The 26,513-nt window shown below is 44.0% G+C and overlaps 1 long non-coding RNA gene across 2 annotated transcripts in view; it reads left to right on the top strand.

The window, feature by feature from the left end:
* The window catches only part of LOC144827128 (uncharacterized), a 647,768-nt gene that overhangs the window by 124,351 nt on the left and 496,904 nt on the right, over positions 1-26,513 (top strand). The window contains exon 1 of one of the 2 annotated variants that reach the window (XR_013610036.1): positions 11,159-11,520. The exons of the other annotated variant lie outside the window; for it this stretch is intronic. This is a non-coding gene — a long non-coding RNA (uncharacterized LOC144827128). Of the gene's footprint in view, positions 1-11,158; positions 11,521-26,513 lie in introns of those variants that run through there. 2 annotated transcript variants of the gene reach the window in all.

The raw sequence follows: 26,513 nt of genomic DNA, 5'->3' as shown, positions 1-26,513 counted from the left end.
TAGGGGGTTTACTCCTGTGGTGGATTTTAACTTAAAGGACTAAGTCAGAAAGTAAAATCTGTGACCTGGATGAATCTGGTTGGTGATTCCGACCCCTGCTCCATTGTGGTCAGACTCAAATTGTGCCTAGGTCCTCGACTACTGCAACCATTGATTGTCATTGGTGTTTTGAGTTTTTTGGTGGTATTTCTACGTAAAATTTTTTTAAATCATATCTCTTGTACCCCTATTGCTTTTTGGGATTTTGGTGCCATTTTATTTATTACATTACACTTATTTATTTCATTTGGTTTGGGACTTTTATTGTTTTACATTTTGACTAATTACAGTTTTGGCACTGCATAAATACTTTACACGTTGCCGTAAGTTAATAAGCATGCCTTCTCTGTGCCATAGCTACCGGGGGATTGTGCTTGGGTTAATTCAGTGTAAGAATTGGCTTTTGTAGTCTGGTCTGCCCTGTTCCCATGATGCACTGGGCCAGGGACAGACTAATTTGCATACAGCCAGGTTCTGAAACTGGGATGGTGCAATGAGCTAAAAAACGGTGTTGGATCTAGCCCTGATCTCTTGACTGGGTGAGAGTACTCTGCTTAATTCAGAGACTCTGTCCATCACCACCCCTTGTTGTAAATAATTTTGTCCACCCTAAGCGTGGAAGGGTATACTCAGACATGAGTCCCTTGCTCATTGCACCATCAGGATTCAAGCAAGCCGGGCCGAAGACGGCTGAAATGCCAGAAACCGGTCCCCGGAAGCTTGTTTCCTTCCCAGTGTAAGAATTGGCTTTTGTAGTCTGGTCTGCCCTGTTCCCATGATGCACTGGGCCAGGGACAGACTAATTTGCATACAGCCAGGTTCTGAAACTGGGATGGTGCAATGAGCTAAAAAACGGTGTTGGATCTAGCCCTGATCTCTTGACTGGGTGAGAGTATTCTGCTTAATTCAGAGACTCTGTCCATCACCACCCCTTGTTGTAAATATGGGTTAATTCAGTGACTTTGCGTGTTCACCCTGATAATGGTTATGATTGTTCCTCGAGACGGGTAGTCACCCATCCCAAATATTAATCCAATTTCTTATATACATGATAAAATTGGACTTTGTTGGTGCTTGTTATGGTTGCAAGGGAGAAGAAGTTCTTATTGCCTGCCATTTCTGGCATTAAATGGCCCAAACATGTTACCCCAGTTCTGTGTAAAAGGTCAAACAGGTGACATTCTTTCTCTATCTAGCTTTTGCTGGGGGGAATCCATGCGGGTGGATGCCCTGAGTTGATTGAAGAAAAGAGCAGGCAAAGTGTGATGTCACTTCCTGTAGAAATGGATGTTGGAGAATTAGGTCTACTTGCCTGGCTTGTAAATGCGGCCGGTCTATTGGGGCTGAGGGGCCACATGCCCCCACCCTTTGCCCCTCATGAACAGTGTCTGTCAGGCTGAACAAAAATCAGCCTGACAGACACTGTTAATTTCCAGGTCCGGCAGCTAGAAGCCAGACATGTGTTAAATGTACAGGCTACTGGCTGCCTGAGCTGAACTTTGCTGGGCAGAGGAAGTCGAAGCTCCTGTGGGCGTGAACACCTCAGCTCAACAACGGTACCTGAGGCCCTCCCCTCAGTGAGGAGGGGTAGCACCACGGATTGCCTCTCACCTGGGCGCTTCAGTTTTAAACTCTGAAGCGCCCATGGTCTCATGTCAAGTGACCTTCATCACAGAGTGGGGTGGGGTCAGCAGTCTCAATGACCCCATCCCACTCTATGATGACTTTGGGGTTGCTACCTTCCCTCATTGGTCCGCCAGTGAGGGAAGGCAGCAGTCCCCAAGGCCCCTGGGACCTCCAAGGCAGAGCTGCAGGTAAGTGTGTGTGTTTTTTTTTATTAATGTTTGGTACGTGTGTGCATGTATGTATGAATGTTTGGTAATGAGTGTTGTGAATGAATGTGTTTGTGTGTGCGCACATGTGAATACATGGCTGTGAGTGTGCATGTGTGTCCTCTCCGTCCCATGCCTCCTTAACTTAACAGCCGCCACTGCTGGTTTGTTTTTTCGAAATATAGGTTTCAGCAGGAAACCATCTTTCACCATATCGCTTCTTGTAGACAAGGCTTACTCAGAAATCTGGATCTGACAGGTACAATGGTGGTTTGCACACAGCGGTAATATCCTCTTAACCTCACCAGAACTACCTTAACATGTTGTACGTGTTTCCAAGGAATCAGAGTTAATCAAAATATTATCTAGGAGCACAACACAGAACATTTTCAAGACCCCCCTTACAACCTCATCAATATTGAAAGGTAGCTGGGGTATCAGAATCCGAAGGGCAAGACCTGGTTCTCAAATAAACAAATTTAGCGCGGAATGTGGTCTTTCACTCAGTGCCCTCTCGACCTCTGAGCAAATGATAGGCTCCTCTGAGGTCCAGATCTGTAAAACATTTTCAATGTTTGATCTGATCTAACAGAACAGATATCAAAGGTAATGGATATCTATTATTTATAGTAACTCTGAGTGCTCTGTAATCAATAAATGATCTCAATTCCACTCCCTTTCGTGGTTACAAAAATTAGAGTGGAAGAAACCTAAGATGTTCTGTCTCATCCTTTGTAAGTACATACACTCGACAGCAAGGGTATTGGTGCTTCAGGTTCTAACTCTGCCTTGCAATCATAATCACTATGTGGAGGTAATCTACTTGCTTGCTTGTTTATTAAGCACATCATTAAATCTTTTATAACAACTCGGTAAAGAGGTTACACAGCTAATTATGTCAGATTTCACAACGTCTACTAGTTACTTGAAAGGGCAACTATAGGACTATTATTCATTATCAGAACAATGGTTGCTACAATAATCAGAATTCAATTCCAAAGTCCTAGCTACCCAATCATTAGGAGGATTATACAGGGCCAACCATAACATGCCCAGGATCAATTTGAATTGAGGGGCAGAAATCAAATTAAAACAAATTATTTGGATGATGACTACCAAAATATCACCAACACCGGAGACCACAGAGGGCCCAAATTTCAGCCACACAGGTAGTGCCAACAAACGCACTGTCTCATATCTTCCTTGGAATAACAGCACCATAATACTAGAGTAAACGTTCTGTATAAATGTTTAGAAATGTGCTAGGTGAAGAAAGTGAGTGATGGCAGCAACCAACATACCAAGGTTTCTCTCAAATGAATGGGCTTTGTAGGGACAAAAGCTACAACTCACAGTGCTTAGTTATCAATGGCAAAAGTAATCACAGCTACCAACAGTTACAATATTGGTGCAATTCCAGTATGATTTTGCAATGATAGGTGAGAAACCAAGTCAATTATTGTGTAGCTTACATGGGTTCATATCAGGTACATGTAAATTGTGATAACATTCAAAGTTCATTCGTAGAATACATCTTCTCGTGTAGGTATGGTAATGCCATACAATAGCTACAAACACTGTTCCCAATAACCTGCGCGCCCGGGCGCGCGCGCATTGAAGGCACCCCAAGCGTGCAGTGCTCATTATTTAACGCGCACATCCTGAGACCATTCGTGCCGCCGCTTTTAAAATGCGAGTGGCGCGAAAACCAGTCATTTTCTGTTTGCTGGAGCCTAGAGACAAGAAGAACATGATGGAGCGGCAGATAAGTGGGTTTTGGTAGGGCGTGCGTTCACGTGAAAATGGCCCTTGCACTTTCTGCATTCCTTTCCTTACAGTGCACTGCTGCCGGACTGATTGTGAGCCATTAAGTTAGTATTCATATTAATTGCCGCCCGTGTGCGCTGCAATTAGTATGAATACTAACTCAAAGGCCCACAATCAGCCCCGCAGGTGTGCACTGTTAAGAAAAGAAAAACAGAGTTTCAAACATGACGTGTGCTTTAGCACACTCTGTGTTTGACACTGTGCTTTTCTTCTCTTAATTGTGCACAGCTGCGGGGCTGATTGTGGGCCATTGAGTAAGTGTTCTTGTTAATTGCAGCCCGTGTGCATCTTCCACCACATTTTGGTTTGAGGAAATCCAACTAACCCATAAGAGGACAAGTAACTCGGCGACCCTGCACTCGGGGCCTCCGGCTGGGCTGCAGCCTCCAGCCAGACTAAATTACCACACAAACAATTACCTGGAGAAGGCATTCTTCCCTGCAAGCCCTATGATGCATAGAGGGCTTAAACATTTACGACACATATTTTTTTGTTCAAGACAAGATTGGTTTAACTAAATTAAGAGAACTCCAGGAACAGATTGTGGTCATCTTCAGAATATAGGACAACAATACATTTTGACCTCAGTGAGGAGGGGACCCTGCTGGCACGTCTGTCCTGTCCTAGGGTGCAGTGAAGTCCTCCCCCCAGGCGCAAACAAGGGGTTATAATTTAATCCCTCACCCAACCTCACAGAAGCTGTGGCATCTACAGCACTATTATCAGCCATACAAAGAAGGGGAAAGATTGACAACTCTGGCATGCTTCACACCCTGCCACCCTTCGAAGTTATTTTTGCGATCCCATCAGCTGCTCACATAGCTTGAAAAATGCCTTTGAAAAGACCTCCCCTGCACCCATCACGGCACGCCCCAGGACCTACAGTGGCAGGGAGACAGGGTGGCTACGATGGCCTCACCAGCAGGAAAGAGGATTGGAGCAGGTTTCTGTGACCAGCTATTTATTTGCCCTCAAGTAAGGGTGGTAGGAATGTGCTTCTAAGCTCGTGGAGGTAGTTGCACCCACCCAGAAAGAAGCACGCACACAAAATGACATCAGTTCACCTATGTGCTTTTTTAACCACACTGCACGAGCACACAGATTATCCTCCTACGTGATTTCCAGCCACGGCCAACCTCAGTTCCGTAGGAGCCTAAACAGGGCCAAGGGAAGCCTCGCTAATGGTCCTCCTCCTAAGGTCAACCCATCAGTAGATGCCAGTGAGACCAGCATCTCTGTATTACAAGGAGACAGTAGTCAAATGAACATTACCATTCGAAAAATACATGACATGTTTACTAGATCCCATCATACAGGATGCACGAGTCAATGACAGGAGGACTTTATTTGTCCAGGGGGGCCATACAAAGGGTCATGGCACTAGCCATCAAAATAGGGGTAGAAAAAATAAAATGGATTTACTAGGTATTAAAAAAATTATGCTCTGGAACCTTTGAATAGTAAGGAGATGCCCTGTTGTATTTTGTGTGGGTCAAGCAGATTAATAAAGCATTTACAATGCAATAGGTCTCGTATTTCTGAGAGTTTCAGCTATGAGCATTGTAAAATGACAATGCCTTTTATTTATTTTTTAAAAGTCAACACATACATAAAAGGCATTTTCATTTACAATACCAGTAGCTCAAACTCGTCGTAAATGCGTGACCTAATGCTATGCAAATTCTTGTTTTATAATGTTTTTCCCATCCTGCTGGAGTCTTGCGGGAGTCGATGCGGCCCCTATACTCCTGTGGGGCTGAAAATATTTCAGAATTTGGTCCCGGGGGTGGGGGGGGGGAGGTCTCTCTGATATCAATACTGTATATACTATATGTGTGTTAATATTCAGAATTTGCACACGTACAAGAAGTAATACTTTTAGAATGACAGAGTTTTCTTTATGTGAAAGAAAGAGTATGCGGATATCTTGGAATAGCTGTGATGATGGAGCACGGAGGGCCTGGAACAATGTAGCCATGCATCACCCCGGAAGTTAATTAAACGCTCACTGCCCACATCCACGTGCATTTGGAGTTTATTTGATTGCATAATATCACTTGCTATTTCCAGTCCATTTTAAACGAGGCGTGGTATATGAAGCGCTATACAAAAACACATTATTGTTCCTCTTTTTATTATTAGCATGCCAGATGAGGTTGGGCAGCAGAGAGAATTGTGGGACAGGTGACAATGAGACAGAAGCCAGGGCGGAGGCAGGCAGATTAGGGAATGATAAGTACCAAAAAGAGAACCAAGGGTGAAGGTGGGACGAAGAGGAACTGCGCCGCTGTCGGTAGCAGCAGAGCTCTGGTGACATGGTGCCACCCCGCCCACAGTATGCCTCACAGCAGCTGGCAGGCCATAGATATCCGCCAACACCAGATCCCTGTACGCGGACCCGTGACACTGTAACTCCTCTCTCTTGGCCAGCAGGCCACTAAAAGCAGAAAGCAGCCCCAGGAACAGCAAGCAAACAAAGGCCTTCACTTCATGCGGCCGCCCCCGCCCTAGCCAACCACAGGCAGGGATTTCTCATCCCTGCTGCGGCGACAGCTGTTGTTTCAAAGGAAGCGACAGAGGAGAGAAACCGCAGCAATGCCGAATGTGCATGAGCAACATTTTAGCGCCGGTGTACGGCCAGAAATCAAGGGACCCAGAAGGACGTAACCACACCGACGTATAAAAGCAGCGGCGCAACAGCCAGACAAAATGATAGCTGCCTCGAAAGAAAACGAAAGTATAAACGCACTTCTAGATGACATAGCCTCATTCCATAACCATGGTTACCTTTACTCAGCAGATTTAAACAAACATAAGCTTCTGTGTATCCAAATTGCAAATCTGCCTGAAGACCCTTAACGTGGCGCTGTGTGTGTGGAAATGCACCGTCTTTTCAGTTTCTTAAACAAAAGTTTGGAGGGATATTTGGCGCTGCAGACACGCGCGGTCTGGTTCCTGGCGCACATAGCCATGGCTGCAGCGCACAGAGACCCTAAACTGCCGCACACAGAGGAAAAGAATTAGAGGGAACATTGGCTACAAATAGCTTTTCTGTTATTCTTTGTACATGGTACAAAAATCATCATACAAAAATTACATACTAAACACAAAAATAATCTATAATGATTCTAAAAGTAATAAAGGTTACACATAGTCATTCAATTACATCAGTCCTCATATAATACAATTTACCATCTTTGATATTACTCCATGATATCCCAATGCAAATCAATCCATAGTAGTAGTTATCACAACAGATTAAAACTATAATCAAATGTTATAAGTAGCATTATTAAACTCAGGAATCCAAATATGGGAAAATGTATTGATGTAATCTTGATACAGTATATGAGAGCAATGGCCTTAATAACATGATTGCATAAATAAATTGCCCTGAGCAGTAAAAATATCTATGTAAATTAAAGTAGGCCTTCATCAGAATTAAAACCATACAGTTTCAAGGTGCCAAAGAAGCTATGAGATGTGATTCCATGTGTCTTAATTTTAATTCTCTAATCCCACCTCTTGATATCACTTCTGTTAATAAATACCAACTTCAATAAGATATAATCTGAATTGTGTCATTCCTTAAAATGGGCTGCTAATAGGTATTTCTCCACATCTTTTTAAATTGTCACTTCTCTTAGCGTGTACCCAGCTAATAGAAGCTGCCCCTGCTTTCTAATAACATCGTATAACAAATTACTTTTTTGTGAATAATGTGTTAGTGTTTCAATGATTTTAGTCTACTGAGACTGAGTATACTTGCTTTTTCAGTGTTAGATTTAAATAAATCTGACGTGTTCTTTAAAAGAGCCTTCCTTTTTGCATTTATAAGTCTTCTTAATAATCACGTTTTTTGAAATGGGATAGCATTTCATATATTATTTTCATGGATTTAGCACTAGCTGTGCATTCTTTCTTTTCTCTAATCAATTAGAAATGTGAACAAAACACATTTGGTTCCAGTTCAAATGAAGCAAACGTTACAAAAAAGTGCCACATACAGTGCCATGGAGTCACAACCCCTTTAAAAAAGTTGACTGCTGACTTTTTTAGTAGCTGGTTGGTGTGGTTAAAAAAACTGGCTCCAATTGCGCGAATCTTTATCCAGACAGTATTAAAATGTGTTAAAATGGTAGTCAGATAATTCCTCTTTAGAAAGTGCTGCATTATGAAACATAAATAATTTTATTTTTCTTAATGCATAATTTAGTCAACCTTGTTGCTCAATTTGGTCCTACACTGTCAGTTAAATTAGAAAAACACTTAGCCATGAAAATCTATACACACCAGATTCTAGGCAGAGGCAGAATAATATCAATATTGGTTATTCATGTAGCGCACACCACAAGCTGAATTATTCTAAGTACTGAAATATAGTGTGTTATTGGTAGTCGGTCATTAATGTGAGTCATTCGATTGATGTTGTCTGCAATTCTAACCAAAAACCCAAAAGCTGGAAGTAGTTCATAGGAAAACTACCATCAGAAGGATGATAAGTGCAAATCAAAGGTGAGTAGGTAGGGGGTAGAATTAGCTTGATAATTAAATTTTATGGTAAATAAAAAATAAGCATAAGTGAAAAGGTTAGTGTTATAGTATCAGTTAAGTGTAGAGATAGAGTTCTGGTTACGTTTAAGGTGAAAGTTAGGCTTAGGGTGAAAGGTGAGCGGAAAGGGGTTAGAGTTAGCTTGATAGTTACATTTAGCGGTAAGTCAAAAATAAGCATAAGTGAAAAGGTTAATGTTACAGTGTCAGTTAAGGGTAGAGATAGAGTTCTGGTTACGTTTAAGGTGAAAGTTAGGCTTAGGGTGAAAAGTAGTGCTATGATTTAAAGTTTTAAGTAAGGTTAGTCTGAGTAATTTTTAGAGGTAGGGTTAATGGAGTTAGCCCTACTGTAAGGATTAAGATGAGATCAAGGGTTGGTTTTAGCATTTCTGTTGGGATTAACAGTAAAGATGAGTAAAGTGATAGAAGAAATGAGAAAAATGTTAACTAAATAATTCAAACAAATGTCCTTTTTAAAACAAATTAGCATTTTGCTCATTTTCAAGCATTATTTGAACTTAAATTCGTTTTTTTCTATTGTTCCTTCATACTTTTTTCATAGGATCTGTAGCATTCCTGTCCAGCTCTACAGAGACATAATGCAAATGCATAGGTCCCCATGCAAAATAAGTTTGAGACCTTAACATTTTTGCCACATATTGCGTGAGTACCAAGAGCGTTCCACCCCTACAAGTCCTCTGTTATAATGATGGCACTTTAGGCAGACAACGTCAACCTGGAAGGTGGTCACCACCCAGTATCAAGCCGCTAGAACTCTGCAAACATTCAATTGCAAAATTTCAAAAATTCTGCAAACAGAAACCGAATTTTAACCCATTTAATCCATAGTAAACCATATCTGTACCAGAAGTTATTCGATGTTTATACAACAATAGTTTCATTCCTTACTTGTGTTTCTACAGAAATGCCAATCCAGGCCTTTAACTGTAGCATGTCAGAGTCCAATATATATCCTTGGAAACCGTGTGGGTATCTACCCAATGCATTTCGGGCTACTGAGCCCTTCGTCAGGGGTCTAAAACATAAGTAAATCAATAAAGCTCATGAGTTGACAAGAATAATCCTGAATATGCACATAAAAATAAACATTTAAAATTAAAAATAAAAGCATTGATGCATAACTCAACCTCCTTTTTCTACCCCGTGATACAATGTGTTCTCTGTTTTCTAAAAACAAAACCCATTTCTCTGATTTTCCCATTACCACACTCCAATGTTAAGTGCTCTCTGATACCAAAACATATCACCCTGATTTCAACTCATGCTAAAACTATTTATGTGCCTCCCTCTTCCGAACCCAAAAAAATGTGCAACCCACTCACCCTGTTATCCATGTATGACTACGATCTCTGGTATTCCGCGCCATGACCGGCAGCGAGACTGTGCATTTCAAGCTCCCTCCTAAGTTCCAGTTTGGCTTATTTTTCGTAAGTGCTACCAGGACAGAGCACGGTTCAAGTCAGCACTCTAAATCATTGCCATTGAGCAGCAGTTTAATAGGAGACTTGTCTACAAAAGGAGTAAAACAAGGTTTGCATCCTACCATTCAGTGTCTTTAGGTAGACTGCCACTGAGAGGGGTCATCAGTTTTTAAGTTGTTGGGGTTCCGGCCTGCAGCCGGTGTTTGGGGTCCTTAGAAGGGACGGCTTAGTGAGCCTCTTTAACCATAGGTGATACAAAGTGTAGTGCATGCCCCTGAGGCTTAATAGTGCTCGTGCTTTGTACTGACCTCAGAAAGACAGGGCTGATTTGTTCTTACCCATGTCTTGGCAGTTGCTTGACTGACAACTCTATCATTGCATTTAAAAATGCTTTAAGCACATTTTCGATGGGGACTCTGCCACTGTTATGTCCAGTGCTTAAAATAGAAAAATAGAAGTGCAGGTAGTCTGTGCCAGAGTACCTGCTTGTTTCTGAGAAGTGCTGGTACTCTCCAATTAAAAGTATTGCATTTCTCTTGGGAAGTGCCAGTACTCTTTGTCTCAAAATAAAAAAGTGCTGGTACTCCGTACCGGGCAGTATCGGCCCATTTAAAGCACTGGTTATGTCTCTTATAGGAAGCAAAAGGTTTAAATGTCATATTCTGACAGTAACTTCACCTGAAACATGACATTGTAAGACAAGTACAGATATCTCTCAAAGATGTTCAGCAATCACAGACCTGTCGCTCCCTCTCTAGATTATTTGTCCTGAACTAAAGTTGAATGGGAATGACCTATAATTTCTGGAAGAAACTCTTAATTCAATGGACTATCCACAGGAGGAATTTGCTCTACTGTGGCAGTATTAGATTTGAGGAAATTCAGCTAGAGTATTCTCCACCAGATTTAGCGTCTTCTCCAGAAATTGGAGATTTTGCCCCAAAACACCCAATAGAGCACCTAGTGTGATTTAGTTTAAAAACTCTACTAACAATTAAGATGGAGGAAGACGACAACCAAACAGTGCAATAACGTGGAGAACTGTTGGCGCACTTTTAGACCTAAATCTAGCTGTCAACCTGTTGCCTCGTGAATGACGGTGAGTTCTGACATTTAAAAGTGTGATCCCATTAAAGTGAATGGATAAACGATTTTAGGAAGGTGATGCTGGTTTTCAAATAAGGTGATGTTTTTCAGTCTTTGGAACTATGTTGCTTTTCAGGAGAGTGTGTTGACAGGTTTACAAACCATATCTTTATTAAGACTGATTGTCAGTCATCGGGAACCTTTAGAAAGCGTGTCTCAGCCCTCTTTGGGAAGCCCTGTTTACTTGAAGCCTGCCTGGTTCATGTCATGTGACAGGGTCTTGCAGGACCGCGTGTGCCAAAGGGCTGAGCCCAGCTGATGCGCTGAGGCCGAAGAAGCTGGAGATAAGTTGGCAAAGCCGTCCTTTTCAGAGTTGCCAGAAGCGCCGAGCATTAGATGCTTCCGTCCTCATCCCTGCACCGAAGAGGCAGCCCTGCAAGGGCGAGCCCCCAGCCGACGTAGCTGTCTGCCTCTGAGCGCGAGCCACACTGCTGCAGCCTGCGAGGGGGTGTGTGCTAGAGTGAGCGCGTGTGTGTGTGTGTGCGCGCGTGTGCCTGCAGTGATGTCACAGCCCTGGGCTCGGAGCTCTCCGCCGAGGCGAGCGCGTGCTCCGAGCACATGGAGCCTGGCAGAGCAGCTCGGTGCAGAGCGGCGGAGGGTCTCTTTTCACAAACCGGACCGTCTCCCCCCTCCGGGGATGGATTCTGGGACTCCCCAAAGAGCTCGGGAGGGCTGCAACTTCGGTAAGTGAGGACGAGCTCGGAGTCTGGGCTGCTGCCCGTCAAATCTTGCATTTCGAGCTTTCAAAGAGCGCCTGGGGTATCCGAGTCAGGTTTATTTTGTATATTTACAGGCAGTCGGAATCTTAATTTGACTTGAAACTGGGGGTCTTTATTCGATTTTATAGGAAACAAATGTATCCTGCTTGCCATCTTCCCTGCGGGCTGGATCCACTCTGCCATAGCTGTGACAGTAATGTTTCAGATGCAGGAATCACTGCTGGTGTGACCGTATCCTCGAGGTGCTCGAATGTTGACCTGTGCACCTGAGGGTGACTTTTATCTTGGCTGGTTCAGATAGTCGAAAACGCAGGCATTAACCCCCTTCCCCACCCCCATCACCCTCACTCTCTACAATATTACAGCCATTTTGAGTACATCATTGCTGCTTCCTTCTAATGTCAATCCCCTTATATTTGCATCGGTACGGTTCCACAATACATGGTGTGTGTCCTTTTTACATTTTATTTAATTACCTCGGTGGGAGTGAATTATATACCAATATTATAAGTTGGGTTAATTGATAAATGCGTTAATTAGACACTGCAAACATAGTCAGTCATACACTATCTGAAAAGGCCAACAGTGAAATTATTTATTTTTTGCACAATTTATATGTTTGTGTGCTCAAAGGCTGTGTTCAATGTAGGAGTGGCTGCATCGTAATTGTAGGCCCCAAAGCTGTGCGCACAACCAAAATAAAGTGTTCAATATATATAGGGAAAAAAAGATATTAAAGTGGGAGTAAAAGAGGAACCCATGACTTTTATATTGTCTCGCACATAAGCATATCTCATTTTTGAAAACTGGCCTTTTTCGAGGTAGTGTGTGTGTTGTGAATGCTTTTCTTTGTCCAATTCTATAATCTTACCCAGAAGCAACAGATTGGTATGAGACCTGTATGTACAATATTTAATGAAAATACCTTACTTACTGACATGTGGCTGATATAATATTGGTGGTGCGTGTTATCAATAAGTCGCAAAGAGAATAGATGTGCAACTCGATGATACTGTAGTTGCCACAGACCATTTTGTGTGTTTTTCGGCCATTTTATCTGATTTCTTGCAACTGAGAGAGAGAACTTTATTAGTGAATTGGAACAGACCTTTTATTTAGGGGAGGGAGGGATGGAACACTACCTCTTCCATCCAGTCTATTCTCAAATCAATCCAATTGTATTAAGTCATTGGCTGCATAAATCTTCGAAAAAACGAATACATGTGTCCTCTTTGCTGTAGAGCTATTGAAATAGACTTATTGTCTTTTCTTGTTGTGGTTCACAATTACAGAGAATCTGTTGCGATAGGTACCTGTAAGAGTAATCATTGCTTGCCTCCAAGTAGTTTATTTTTACCTAAATACTCATTGGGAAGTGTGAGCTGGCTGGGACTGTCCTTCTCTTCATTAGAAGACCTTTGGGATCCATGATTTGCTTTATGGCACGGATTCTCCAATCTTTGCTCAATGGCCAGCCACATGCATTTATTGACTAATCTATATTTGCTCATATTTTTGTGTTTCATTAGTGGACACTGAAGGCCATTACAGAAAGGACATTCAATTCTTACTTTAATATCACATGTAGCCATGTTGGTTTGGAAACAGTTTTGCTTCTCTTTTCACGCGGTGCAATGCCTCGCAGTATGACAGGGAAATGACATGTTTGTGTTAGACTCTGTAGGTATTTTTGAGTTTGCGAGCACAGGAACCATGTTGCTGCCACGTTCAACATGAGCGTTGGCTCTTGGCCAGTGGTTTGGCTGCGTTGTATTTATAGGCCGAGCACTGCATGAGCAGCCAAAAAAGCATGTTCAGGTTTTATAAATAAGTATTTACTTAACAGTGGGACTAATGGAGGAGCATGCAGCTCTTATAATGTCTCAAACTTAATTATTTCTTATTGGCCAGAAAGCTGCACACGCCGGTGAAAGGGCAGTTTTTGAGATGTATGTTTCTCATGAGATGTTTTTATACAGTCCAAAATGGCTGCCAAGCTTTACGGCCACAGAGTAATAACACATTCCAATTTGATGTACCTTTACCAGTTGTAGCACTGCGTAATATTTGATTTAATATACATCTCCTCCTTTTTACCACAGCCTATTTTCTTTATTTTCTCCCCCTTACACTTCCACAAGATGAAAATTACTACCTCCTTGGGAATTCAGTATATATGCTCCCGTCATACCACCTAAACATTGTACATTTTAGCATTCCTCTCAGTAAATTCTGTATATAGCGTTCAATATTTTCTTATTTCGATTTCACACTTGTCTGTATATAGCCAAAACCACTGTTTATTTTATGAGGAGCTCATGCTTCATACTATCTTTTTGTTTTTTTATATTTTTCACCCTGTGTGACTTGATGTTTCATCATCTTGTGCATGTACTTTATACTTGCAATACAATGTTTCTATGCAAAAATAGGCATCTATACTACTGAGGGAGCGGTTGAATAAATCCACCAGTACTCTTGTATTTTGATTGGGGCACATCATCTGAAACTGATTGTTAAGTTAAAATCATCCTTTCTCAAAGAAACAGCTTGTGATCCTGATTAAAATGACAGTACAGTTCTACACTATTTTTTACTTCATTCAAATTAAGAGCATTAACTGGTTTGCCATTTTAAAATCGTTTTGTAAACGTAACTAAAAACATCCATTAAGCCCCAGAGTATCTTTTTTTAATTCTATTTGGACTTTGTATTCCTTAAATAGAAACTTTTTATCTGCTGACCAAAGACACTTGGATATATATTTTTCAGGTTTCATATAACGCGTCTAACTGCCCTTTTGTAAGCTGAAGACTTGAAAGCAGCCATCAGCAAATCAACATACAATCAGAGAATTGTGCATTTGGTAAAAATGTTGCCTTTATACATTTAACAATGAACACAATGCAAGTGGATAAAGAATAATGAAACGTTGTATTTCTTACAACACTTGCACATGCTCCAAAAGAATTAGAAGCATATTCAATTAAGGTTTGCAAGCGTTGGGTAACTCGCAAGGAAATAAAATAAATTGTAGATTCTTATTTGAAAAGACACAATAACCTCCCGGCGATATCAGCCGTGCAGATTGAAATGTGCATGTTGCACAAGACCTGTCCCAGCACCAATGCAGATAAAATAAAGGCTAACTGTAACATAGTGATAGAAAAGCGTTTCTTCTTTGTAGTTTATTTCTCTTTATGCTCAAATGTATTTTAATGAGGCATTTCGTGACTTGTCTTATATGCTAGGGTAGGTAGATCCAGGAAGCATATGTGCCTGTGCCAATGTTAAAAAGGACTTATAAGTTAAGTGTTTAAATCACCAGTTCTGAGTGTTCTGGATTTAACACGTGGGCAGGAACATTATGTCTGGCATATCTCTAGTGAAATCCGCAAACTTCACTGGTTGCCTGTGAGACAACGAGTACACTTCAAATCCATGTGCCTTGTCTTTAAGTCACTTCAGAACGAGGGACCACGCTACCTTACAGGACCAACTTCAATGGTATTTACCAACTAGACCTTTGCGCTCATCAGCTCAAAAATTAGTGAGAGTACCACCAGTGAAAAAAGCTCGCTGTGGCGGTAAAAGCTTTGTGGTGGGCGCAGCAAAACTGTGGAACCAGCTCCCCTTTTATTTGAGGAGTTGCACAGATTTGCTTTCATTCAGAAAAATGCTTAAAACCTGGCTGCTCTAGAACCATCTCCTGACCGTGCTACTCATTTTTCTCTCCCCAGGATAGCAGATAGCGGCAGGACACCCTCGGGTAACAGACGCGCTCTATAAATTAATTAACATAACATAACATCCAACCGTGCGCTACACATTCTGCACACAACACCTCATGATCCTGTCGCCTCCTTTCCAGTTGCTCGGCAACCCTCGATTTAGTCCAGATATATTTTTCCGCCGTGTTTATAGAGTTTAAAGAGTTTTCTACAGCGCAAACGTAAACCGAATGTGTCAGGACACTGTACAAGTTGGCTAAGTACAGAACTACCATGATAGGGTTGGCAGTACTCAAATTACGACAGTGTGGCAGTGATTGGGATGTAAGTTTGCTGCAAAAATCAGTATGGCAGTGGAGATGCCCTGAGCGCCAAAAATCTTCCATTTGATGACTAGCACATATGTGGAATATTCTGTCCTGCAATAGTCTTTCTGTAGTCTCCCACTGTTTCCTGGGGCTCTCAGTGACCCGACTACTGTGATGGTCTCTTAAGGCAGGGAGGTGACATGGGAAGAATTTCCATCAGTTTTCCTTGCCCAGGGACCGGCCTAATGCGATTGTGTCCGAGGCTAGGGAGATTTATGGTGGGAAGAAGCTGTTCACCAAAATAATTTTGCCCTGTTTCTTGAAACTGGCAAACGAAGGATAAGGCAAATTTCAGGTGGAAGGAAGTTCCTGATTCTGGGGGCTGTTTTTCATGAATTTTGAACTTTCCAGTTGCAGGTAGGAAGCGGGTTCCCCCAAAATGGTGAATCTGTGTGCTAGTTATTTAGGTTTACCTAAATGTACAGATTTGTGTATCCGACAGGCTAGCGTTAGCATGCTTTTATGGGAAGCCACTGGAGAGATACAAGATAGATAGAGTAATGTGAATGAAGTATCTCATACCAGTTGCCTGTCTTGCTGCTTCGTTGTAGGGTACTCTGAGCAGAGCCAGGAGATTGTGATGTACCAATAAAGGTAGTAATGCCGCAGTCTAGTCTGGGTAGTCCAAGGCTTGCACTACGTTCTTGGAATCTGGTAGATGTCAAGGGCTGGACGTTGCACCAGTGACATCCTTTCTTTTACAACGGGACTGACAAAGATAAGCTCAACCCCTTTCAGTAGCCACAGTACCGTCCAGGGCTTGAATAACAAGATGTCCCTTAGAATGAACCCCAATGGAATTGAAACAAATCACAAAGACTAAAAACCTTCCGAGAGTAGATGGTAAGGAGACCATTAAAGATGTAAGGCTATAAGGAGAGCAGGACACTGATCGGAAGGCAGGAGGAAGAGAGACAGATAATTTGAAGAGTTAGGAATATGATGAACTTTGGAAGCATTTGCGACGCACTGATCAAATGTTGGTTTCAGCCTTATATACCCATCAGAGAGGAAGCTATTCTAAAATCCTTCCCGACCATCATCTCAAATTGAGAAAGCTGGATTGGAAAGGATCTCCACTCTGCTATCTTGAAGTTGTCAGTAGAAAAGGCAAGCTCCACCTTTGCTTCTTGTAAGATGAGGCAGAGGGGGAAGGGAACATGTAGAAGCGCCATGAGGATTCCAGGTAAGTCTTCCATTCAATTGTTGTGTAGTTTAGAAACTGCAAAGTGGCTCCTTCTCGAGTCTGCAACAGGGCATGCCGAAGCAAGCTACTCACACAGACCCAGAGGGCCGCCGGTCGAACAACCCAGACTCACGCAGGTACGAGCAGGAGATAACCAGCCCCACAGGCCTCGGCCTCCTCCGATGTGGCATAACAGTAGAGGAATAAATGGTTTCACCTTCTTGAGGAGACTGAGCTGGAAGAGAGCACTGCTTGTGGCTGCGTTGATATGGGCTTTCATTTCTGTCCAGGTCGATAACCTTACCTTGTGAAAGGTAATCATTTTCATACCTCATGATGTTTTGTTAATTAATATGCTGTCAATTTTATTAGAATGTTCGTATATAACACTAAGATTAGATTCTATGCTTGTTTCACAGACGCCTTCCGTTTAATGCCTAACGGCCGCATTTAGACTTTGGCGGGGAAACGAAAATCCTCCAATTTCTGAAGGAAACTAAACAGGGAGTGGAATCTACTGGAAAAATTTCCTCCATCATAGGGATATTATTGTGGAGGAAGTTCAGCTGTTAGAATCTACTGGATGTTAAAGTTTGTGCAAGAAATTGGAGAATATTTTGTTCTTTCCAAATTCTAAATGAGGACATGGTGCAAAGTATGTTGAGAATGTCGATCCTGAATGTTGATTGTTGCTGTCCAACGATGGCTGTAGCCGTGCTGGATATTTAAGCTAGCCACAAATTCAAACTGATTTCCATTTGGAATAATTGCATATACATGTACACCTTTGACTACAAACACTAGATACTGCTTTTTAGGAGCCAATATAGCTGCAATGTCTTATTAAAATGTTATTCAGCGAGGACTGTGGCTCAGCGAATCAAGCTAGGTCTAGCTGCTCACGGTACCAAGACATTCACTCTAGGGATCTGTGTTTGAACCCATGGTAACAGGTGCACATCCTTGCAGGTCTGCTCAGCCTTTCTTCTTTCTTTGGTTGATAAATTGAGTACAAATTAACCGGGTAACTATAAACATCTGTTATCGGTCAATTGTGCCAAGAGACCACCATGGGAGTGAGCATTTCCTCTATAAACATGCATGTTATGTTTTATGTCATTTATTTAATTTGTAGCACGAATACACAATTCGCTCTTGGCTGCAAAACACTTCAACCAGCGCCAGAAACCATCTTCTTGTGCAGAACCACCACCATATCTTAAGCTATTTCCTATAAGCAAAGTGGTTCACAAGATTCCAAAAAAGCAAAGACATTGGATTTCACTGTACAGATAGCACCAGTTAGACTTAGGCTGAGCTGATAGCGGATAAACTCATAGAGGTCTATCTTGAGGCCTACTGGGAAGTGATCCTACCTGATGCCATGGGAAAAACCATAATAGTCATGGTGCCTAAACCTAACAAGGGGTAGTCTCGTATAGGCTCCTGTCCATGTTAAATGTTGATACAAAAGTGCTCTGCCCAAAGTGGGGATCCTAGTGCACGAGGACCAAAGTGAATTTATCCAAGCTACAATACATTGATGAACCTTGGGTGCCCGCGCCATGTCATGCTTGGAGAACTCTCCTTCAGAGGGTGCCCTTATGCACTCAATATTAACAAGCATTTGCAATGCAATAGGTCTCGCATTGATGTGAGTTTGAGCTATTGGCATTGTAAATGACAATGCCTTTTATCTATGTTTTGGTTTATAAAACATGAATAAAAGGCATTGTCATTACAATGCTAATAGATGAGTCTCACAAATGCGAGACCTATGGCATTGCAAATGCTTGACTTTCTAGAAAGCAGAGCATGTGCACGCTTATATTATATTAAATACTACAAGACTGTCAGCAAGCAGATATGAAAAACAGCATGCGTATTCATAGCAGCCAAAAAGTCCCCTGCCAGCATTGGGCACCATCAGTCTGTCCTGGGTTTTATAAAAGCACTTAACATACTCTCATTTGTAAACTAATGTCAGCAACGTTAAGGCGGATAGTATGAATCCCAGAATGCAAAGTACTCTTGGGTAAGAACTCATGACTGGACCTAGGTATCCCTCACACGACTTGGGGGCCAACAGGTAGCAGCCGTTTTCATTCATGTCCCTCTGTTGCGCCTCTCAGAGCACCAGTTGCACACTTTCTCTACAGGCACCTGTTACTCGCACTCTTGACAGCAGCCACCCGTTACAAAGAGTCTCCCTCCCATTGCCCCTCGCACTGCCATGTCACCTCCTGTGAAGTGTGTGGATACTGAACTGCTGTACTTTTCCTGTGCTGCAACAGGGCAGGTGTGTACGTACAGTCGGAAAGCAGCAGCCCCCAGCGAGAATAAATTCAGGCACCTTCCTGTCCCCAGTTCTGCAGCTTCTGCAAGGAGGCTCGCTCCCGCGTCACTTCCTCGGTAATCTCAAAGCCGAGAAGAGTTCACAAAGAGGTGCGAAGGAGGAGGTGACAGGCGGGTGGGGGAATGCCAAAGGAAGGAATACCGATCTGCCCAGCTGGAACAGGCCGCGGGCGCCGGCTAGTGCACCAGTGCTAAGACGAAGCTTGACAATGCCTAGAACAGCATGAGCACCAGTTAACGTATCAATTTACAATTTACATTTACTTGACAACAGCACTTTGCCTGTTTCACTCGTTTTTAGCATTTTTACATCAGTGTCACCTTATGGGGCACCCAGTGATTAGTGTTGTCAGGGCAGCAATAAGAGTTGGTTTTCTCTCTGTCCCCACTTTGGAAACTAGTAAATGGGTGCAGAAGGGAGGCCATTCTGTAGGAAATCCGCATAACTGCAGACAAATCTCAACAAGCTCACACATACAGGCCCAACATACATTCTGCATGCAACTCCGCATCGACTCCACATCCATTTCCCACATGGATGGAGCACTAGACGTGGCTAAGGGAGACTGTGTAAACTTTTATCAGATTTACCGACCATGAAGCAGCTTTGTCCTCATAGCTATCAGTGCCAGAAAAAAAAATACCGCCTTCGGGTAAAGTCCGCGCTATATAAAAATGCATAAATAACTAAATAAATAAATACCGCAAATCACCGCCGTCACTCTGCCGGCCTGCGACCAGGAAGTCAGGCAGGCCGGCGCGACAACCGGAAACAGTCAGTAGGAGGGCGGGAGCCTACCCCGCCTCCCACGGAAGAGCCGCGATTGGTTGCAGCACCGGAGCAGGCAGGAGCCTACCCTGCGCCCCGGTGCCGAAGAATGGAGGAAGAGTCCTGCTGCCGGTGAGTGGGGCTTCGCTTTGTGGCTGGCCTGCGAGGGCGGGGGGGGGCATGTGTGGGCGCGCGCGTGGCGGCGGGCTGTGTATGTGTGTGAGCGTGCGTGTGTCTTGGAGTCTGTGTGTATGCGTGTGTGACTGTGGGGGAGGAGGAGGGGGTTGCCTGTCTGGGTGCCTGCGTGTCTGTGTAAGTGTAAGTGCGTGTGTGCGCGTGTGTGTGTGTATGCAGTGTGTGTATGTGCGCATGCGTGAGTGAGTGTTTGCGCAAGGGAATGAGGCAGGAGAGGGGCACGGCGCCGTGCGCGCTCACGAGGTCAAAACTGAGCAGCTCTGCGCTCGTGCACCCTCTCCTGTCCACATTCCCGAAAACGGGCGACATAAGGTCTTCGCTGCGCGAGACCTAAAAAGAACTTTGACTCCTTCGATTGGGAATTCAAGTTTGAGATTTTGGCAAAAAGGGGCGGCAAACTCTCGTGCAAATGGATTGTAGAAAGAAGTACAAGGCAGGTCTGCCCCCTATCTGTGCTGCTCTTTGCCTTGGCAGTAGAGCCTCTGGCCATAAGACTGTGCCTTAGGATGCAGCCTTTGTGTATGAGGTAGGGAATACTCAGCACATAGTATCAATGTATGCAGGCAACATCCTAGTTTATCTGACTCATCCTGGGGAGTTTGTCCCTGTCCACTTATTGGGTTCATTTTTAGGTCTCGCCTGTCGATGCGCATGCGCATCGAGCTTGCGAGCCTATTGCGGCTTAAACAACCTTTAACTAACAAGCAAGGAATCGTGGCGATTCCTTGCAGTGCCCGTGACTTTTAAGCTCAATGCGCATGTGCATTGAGCTTAAAAGCGCGTGCACATCAGTTCCCTCAGCCGCAATCGCCGTCTGTTCCCTCAGCCGCATTCCTCCGACACCTTTTGAAGTGAAGCTTAGCTTCACTTCAAAGGCCCCGGCTTCTTCACACCCACATGCCGCTCTCCCCGCTCCGCCCCCTCCCCTGCCCGCCGTGTGCATTTCTCCTCCACCCCCTCCCCACAGCAATGCCCTCCGTCTTGTTTTTTTTTTTTTTTGCATTACCATTACCATTCTATGATTTAAACACATTTAATAATGTGAGGAACATAATTCAAATAAGGTGAATCACTGGCACATAGAGAGTTGGTAATCTATGATGCTCGGTCCACAGCCTATTTTTATGCAGGCATTTTCAAATGCGAGACGTTTATTAAAGCAGAATGTGGTGCGATAGCACCGTCGACTGAGAGCTGGCTTCTGAGGTCTGTGCACAATCTTTTCGTGTCACACAAATTTAAATCCTGGCAGGGTCGAGTCAGCATTTTATTCTTCTGAAAAGCTCAGTAATAAACCCTGGAGCCTCGTTCAGCTAGTGGTAAAAAAACACCCATCATCGTTGGGCTCTGTTTTATGCGCGAGCTCCTCATAGCCTATCAGCGAGTTTGTCGGTACGAGTTTTCTTCCATGTCTGTCATGCGGTTTCCGAGAACAAGCTCTCTCGTCTTCTTCTAGACAAGTCCCTGTATTTTAGCACATATTTAGTTCTTTACTTGAATTACATCACACCAGTTCCACTTGTTATGATGCTCCAGGGTGCGCGCGCCATTTTGAGTATGCAAATTCCGAATTTCCTTCTGCGAGGGGTTTGCTGAAATACGTAAAATCCAGTTGCAATGAAAAAGAACGAGCCGAGTGCCCGAGAACGTCTCATGGTTGCTACTTTTTCTGCACAGCTGGATACATCGGAGCCTAGCACGCAGAGGCGATTACATATTTTGTAGCGGGAAACACCTCCCCCGTGCCCCTTTCAACTGCAGCATCCTTACGCCTACATACAGCCGTAGGCTCCAATTGCAGAGCACTTCATTTATTTATAAGGAGAATTGGAATCCATATTTTTACATATAAATGTACCTTTTAATACAAAACTCCAGATTCATTATATAATAAACTCTGCTTGTTGCCTTCTTGCATTTTTTATTTAGCAAACTCTTAAATGATATCATGCTTTACGTTTGCACCTACTGCTCTATAACAATGCACCTCAGTGTAAACCAGGGACCCAAATGCCTACTGTGAATGCATTTTTGTGAAACTCTTTTGTAACTACGATGAGCCAAAATATAATTTAGAAGGGTGCTTCACATCTCAACGCTGCAAGATCTTTGTATGCGTCTAGAATCATGCATTTTTAAATGTAAACCGGATGCTCTACAACGCGTGATTTGCTTCTATTGAAAGCCAACACACCTTGCATACACAAAATATTCACTTATTCCAAATTATTAAAACATTTAATATAGAAGATATACATGCACTAAATACCACCAACATTCTTCATCTCATTCTTTAAAATCGTATTTCCTTGGGTTTGTTGTACAACACTGAGTGACAATCAAACATTTCAAAGTCCAATAAAAATTACTATCAAATGCAAAAATGCCTTGAACATTTTTTGTAAATTGAGAAAAGACAAATAGACAAATTAGCTTTTCAAATACATAAAGACATTAACAACTTCCCCAAAGTATTTTTTGCTTAAACTACTGCAATTCAGCATTGTAAAGACAAGAGGGACTTATTTCACAGGGGTCACACAATGACTAAGCGGATCCCTAGCTGACTTCTTCAACATTATGAACATTTGAACGGTATTTCCTTTCCGGTATTTCCATATGAACGGTATTTCCTGCCTCTCGGAAGCCCGGCGAGGTCCCACAGGCGGCCGTTGTACATTTGTACCCTAAAAACCATCGTGTGAGGGGCAGGGATCCACTTGTGTTTGCACTTCGGTTGCCTTTGAAAAGAAACGCTGTCACCCTCACTCACCCTCAACACCTCACCCTCACTCACCCTCACCCTCAACCCCTCACCCTCACCCACCCTCACCCACCCTCACCCTCACTCACCCTCAAGCCCTCACCCTCACCCACCCTCACCCACCCCCACCCACCCTCACCCTCACTCACCCTCAACCCCTCACCCTCACCCTCACTCACCCTCAACCCCTCACCCACCCTCACCCACCCCCACCCACCCTCACCTTCACTCACCCTCAACCCCTCACCCTCACCCTCACCCTCACTCACCCTCAACCCCTCACCCTCACTCACCCTCAACCCCTCACCCTCACTCACCCTCACTCACCCTCACTCACCCTCACTCACCCTCACTCACCCTCACTCACCCTCACTCACCCTCACTCACCCTCACTCACCCTCACTCACCCTCACCCTCACTCACCCTCACTCACCCTCAACGCCTTACCCTCACTCACCCTCACACACCCTCACTCACCCTCACTCACCCTCACCCTCACTCACCCTCACTCACCCTCAACCCCTCACCCTCACTCACCCTCAACCCCTCACCCACCCTCATCCCTTCACCCTCAACCCTTCACCCTCAACCCCTCACTCACCCTCACTCTCACTCACCCACCCTCAACCCCTCAACCCCTCAGCCTCACCCTCACCCTCACCCTCAACCCCTCACTCACCCTCACCCTCACTCACCCTCAACCCCTCACCCTCACCCTCACTCACCCTCACTCACCCTCACTCACCCTCACTCACCCTCACTCACCCTCACTCACCCTCACTCACCCTCACTCACCCTCACTCACCCTCACTCACCCTCACTCACCCTCACTCACCCTCACTCACCCTCACTCACCCTCACTCACCCTCACTCACCCTCACTCACCCTCACTCTCACTCACCCTCACCCTCACTCACCCTCACCCTCAACCCCTCACCCTCACTCACCCTCACCCTCACTCACCCTCAACCCCTCACCCTCACTCACCCTCAACACCTCACCCTCACTCACCCTCACCCACACTCACCCTCAACCCCTCACCCTCACTCACCCTCAACCCCTCACCCTCACTCACCCTCAACCCCTCACCCTCACCCACCCTCAACCCTTCACCCTCAACCCCTCACTCACCCTCAACCCCTCAGCCTCACCCTCACCCTCAACACCTCACCCTCACTCACCCTCAACCCCTCACCCTCACTCGCCCTCAACACCTCACCCTCACTCACCCTCAACACCTCACCCCCTCACCCTCACTCACCCTCACAACACATATTGTGTTACAATAGGTGTCACATTTGCGAAAGATAAAACTATCTAGAGATGTAGCATAACGACCAGAGCTGCCATATAAGTCACGTAAATACAAAACATGTTGCATTCCAAATGCTATAGGTGTCACTCATCCATTTGCAAAACGAAAAATGTCAAACTCTTCTATTGCGAGACCTATTGCATTTTCAATGCTTGTTGTTGATTTGACACCTTCTGGTAAATAAGCAGAAGATAGTGCTACAAGCTTGTGCGATCTTGATGGGAGACTCCTATACTGATCTATCAGCAGATCAGATACTGTGGGGACAGAGAGCGTTCTGATATTCGGGAGTCTGGGTGGACGAAACGTCCGCTTTGCACTATCAGCTTAATTTTGGGAGGCCTTTGCAGGGAATTGGGGCCTCAATAGTCTTCTGGAACTTTCTCCCACCATTGATAAGTGGCGCTTGCAAAGATTGGGTTACTGCCCGATGCCTTTACGCACTAAAAAAATGCTATATATGCGGTGCCAAGAGCAACCTTTGAGAATTGTATAACCTTCCACTTTTATTGGTGTGGGCAGGTTAAAAAGAAGTAGGGCCAGGCTGGGAGTTCTGCAAATGGATAGAGGGCATGGTGGGATGAGTCTGCCAGGCTTGGATGTTTACTACATTGCTTCACAGCTGCAGCATGCAGCTAAATGGTCTGATGATGCATCAAATTGGGAACTCCGATTGTTATAGGGTTGCCGAAGAGGAGGGCACACTGCCCATCTGCTTGATGCAGGGTACAAACAGTCAGAAGATACCCCAGGAGTGGTTACACATGTGGTGGCAACATGGAAGCAGGCAGTTAGGCAAGCGTTGAGGTGCCCACCCTACAGTACGTCCCTGCCAATTGGATAGCAACAACCATTCCACCAAATACGGGAGGTAATGTTAGAGGCCTGTAGGGAGGAAGGCTGCTTAACTATGGGTGATCTCTACCCAGGAAAGAAGTCCTTGACTTTTCAGGAAGTTAGAGAAAGATTTGCGGTCACTACAGGACAATTTCTGCAAATTGCTTAGTTGGCATGCACAACTAGACAGATTTCGACTGCGTTTCGGGATACACCACAGACCTCACTGACGTTGGAATTGATCTTGGAGGGCAGGGGTCTTGTGTCCTGCATTTATAAAGCACTGTAGATCCACAGACGACCAGTGGTGTTTAAGGCATGACGCGCATGGGACCGAGACCTGCATACCCCCTTAACGGGTGTAGAATGGGTGAAAGCTTGTGCTCAGGTACAAGAAAGACTAGTAATGCCAGATTTAAACTGGCACATTTTAACTTCCTTCACGGTGCATACATGGCATCTACTAGACTACATAGAATATACCCTAATAGGCTTGTCCACATTGTATTGAGCAAGAGGCCACATATGACCTGGACATGCAGAACACTGATGGGGCATTGGAAGTAGGTGGTGATATGACTTAAATGGGCGACTCTGTTAGTCTCCAAAGATCAGTATGTCACTGTATATTGGGAATAGTGCCCAAACCCAGAGAGGGGAGAATGCAGCCAAATTCTGCACAATTTAGCCTACTCCTTGAAAAATGCAGTATAGCAATACACTGGTTATCAAACAGAGTACCCAATATCTTGAAATGGACCAAAGATATGTTGGAATGGACATTGGCAGAAGAGTTGCGATTAAAAGGGGTTAGGATGGATGAAAGGGTGGGAGAGGATTTAAGGGAGAGGGTAGGTATGTTTAACCAAATAGTGGACAACCCTGTGTCAGATGATAAATGACTTAATCACGGACAAACGAGAGGAGGATGGTGCACTATAAGATATGAAAAATGTGAATCAATCTGTGAGCTTCAGCGGTGTAGTTGCGGCTATGGTTGAGAAGAGCTGAGAGGGTTGTCTGTATCCAAGGCTTAAACTGTGCATATTGTCATGTAATGTTGTGGCAGACTGTTGCCTTGCCTGAGTGCTTGTGTTAGTTGGATTATTAATGTACTGTATGGCCGTCCTTTTAGACTACATAATTACAAATAAAGATGTTAAAAGAACAGATAACTGGGAGGTGCTGAGACCTTTCTCATCGGTAACTGATGAGGTGCTTCTTGAAGATGTGAATATTTAGCTGATGTAAGACTGGTTTAGTTTTCCTCATATGCAAGAGGGTGCCATTTCTGTTTCAGGCCCTTGTGGGATGGATTTCAAAAGCTTGGCAGGTCTTTCTTAATTTCGAGTCTGATGATATCATGGCTCCTTTTGTTGCAATGATCTTCTGAGTTGCTGAGTTTTTGGCCAGATAGATTTCTTTTGTGGTGTATAT

The sequence above is a fragment of the Lissotriton helveticus genome, chromosome 4_1 (assembly GCF_964261635.1).
Source record: "Lissotriton helveticus chromosome 4_1, aLisHel1.1, whole genome shotgun sequence".
NCBI classification, from domain to species: domain Eukaryota; kingdom Metazoa; phylum Chordata; class Amphibia; order Caudata; family Salamandridae; genus Lissotriton; species Lissotriton helveticus.
This window is presented reverse-complemented; position numbering and strand designations above follow the sequence as displayed.